Source organism: Mytilus galloprovincialis, chromosome 6 (genome assembly GCF_965363235.1).
Source record: "Mytilus galloprovincialis chromosome 6, xbMytGall1.hap1.1, whole genome shotgun sequence".
In the NCBI taxonomy this organism is placed as follows: domain Eukaryota; kingdom Metazoa; phylum Mollusca; class Bivalvia; order Mytilida; family Mytilidae; genus Mytilus; species Mytilus galloprovincialis.
The window spans coordinates 25,079,171-25,081,503 of record NC_134843.1 but is presented as its reverse complement, the minus strand read 5'-3'; positions in this window follow the sequence as shown (position 1 = coordinate 25,081,503).

Sequence of the window (2,333 nt, the reverse complement as noted above, 5' to 3'; positions counted from 1 at the left end):
TATTTCATTTGATTTTTCATATTGTCACAAACATGAATATATGGTTAAGGGGTGTGGATCTCGACCGTTTCCAAGTTCTCAAACAGAAGGGGGTGGGGTAACTCCAGGGACTCCCCCTATATTTCATTTTTTATTTATTATATTGTCCTATACTTGAATATATGCAGGGGTTGATTCAGACGGGGGGAGGGTGGCTTGCACACCCCTTAAATTTCCAAAGCATGGGTTGTTCTCAGCTTTAATAATAAAGAATATTCCGATAATTTTACCTCAAATTTTTTTAGCCTCGCTCTGCTCGGCAAAAATTTAAGTTTGCGCCCCTCCTAACCTAAAATCCTGGATCTGCCCCTCATATGGTTTTAATAGGGGTGGAGACCTCAACCGTTTCCAAGTTATCAAACAGGAGGGGTAGAGTGGCCCAAAGAATGCCACCTATATATCATATGATTTACTTACATTAAGGTATATATAATATAGTTGCATTATTAGTGAAAATAAAGAAAGAAACTTTCAGCTACTTTAATTGACCCTTCAAAATTGAGAAAAACAAATAACCCTTCGAAATTGCAGTAATATGTTTACACTTTAAAAGCATTATGCATTATCATCATTTATCATTTATAAAGAAAATTTAGACTGTGACCATGGACATGTATATTGTTAGATATACTGTTCCCAGCTGTCACTTTGTATTTGTATTGGATTTTTAAATTAAAAATTTGTCAAAAAGTAATTTTGAGTTTCTGAATAAAATATTTTTCTGCTTTTACTTTCTTTTACATATATCTTTTGGTTTACAATTCTAGTGTTTATATTCATTTACCATGCATAGATGTATTGTTTCACCTGCTTGGATTTATTTTGTAAATGATCGCCAAACCCGGAATTACCCTTATCCGCTTCCGGAATCGGATCCGATATTGTAAAATTTTGTCTTCACGGCCGCCATTGTTATATGTTTACAATGTTGTTTTTGTCAATCATATACGATTTTATTCGAATTTATACAATATTTGTCGGCGATTTTCTGTATAAAGGTAGCGGTTGAACAAAATGAACATCACTGTCATGACTAATAATGATAAAAATAAGTTTTTAGCTCGTTTAATTGGAGACTTTGGTGAACATGGTGAAAAGGTTTGCAAAGTAATTTCTTATTTTCTTTCAAGTGGAAGGTGACTACGTCGGGCGTAGCTAGAAACCAACTATCCTATTCGAAATTCCGCTTGCAAAAGTGGAAGGTCGCGGACCTCGGACCACCGCTAATTTGCACACTTGCCTCCAAATTGAAAAGCTACGAAAATTTCTTTTTCTAATTTGAAATTGCCGCCAACAGCATGAACAGTTGAACTTATTATATAATAGACTACTGACGTAGTTGTACTACGTATTGATGACAAACAATATTCCTACGACTTTTGTCATTTGGGAAATCTAAACTACTTGTCTTAAGAGATTTTCGGCGATTAAATATTTCATACAATTGTTCTTTGACATCTTAGCTAAAAGCACAAGTCATAATGAACTACACAAGGATTCTTAATAAGCACTACTTCCTATGTGTAACTTTAAAACTTTTGGATAAATCGACGATCATTTAAGGTTTTTCTGGTTATATTTTTTGTAATCCAGAATAAAAAGTATTAAAAAAGTGTTAAATTAGTTATATATAACATAGTAGCGAGCTAGATAATAACAATGGCAAGTATTTCAGCATTTATTGGGTAGAACACAAATCTAGGGTGCTCGCATAATGCAGCTTAACTGCATAATGATGAGTCTAACTGAAACTCCTTAGCTTAAGTGGTAATGTAAATGCTTTCGAGGCTCAAGCTCATATTCGAAACTTGCATATCCAATATATACTTAGATCAATGAAATTCTCATTCTTATTTCGCATTCGTTCTTCGAGTAATAAAACAGCTGATTAAACGTGTAGACGCAAAATAAAAATCCAAACAAAATCAAACAAATACGACATTTAGTAAGATATTAATAATAAATTATTAACTGAAACCAGAAACAAATGTTTTAAATTCTCTCAACAAACTCCAGCTACGACTATGCTTTGTCGAGGTTAGGAGAATTTAAACAATGTATAATTGTATTTATTAATATTGCATATAAAGTCACGCAAAGGTTATTTGAGCTTTTAAATTATGGTGAACATTATGATTTTTAAGTATCTCATTTTAACACAGTTGCAAAATGAACGTTTAATTGCTTGTTTCGAAACATTTCAGGAATGAATTCACTTAATTTCTCTTTACTAGTTTGTTCGGAAGATTTTCAGTACCTTAAATAATATTCTATTTTTAGTATTATAGATATGA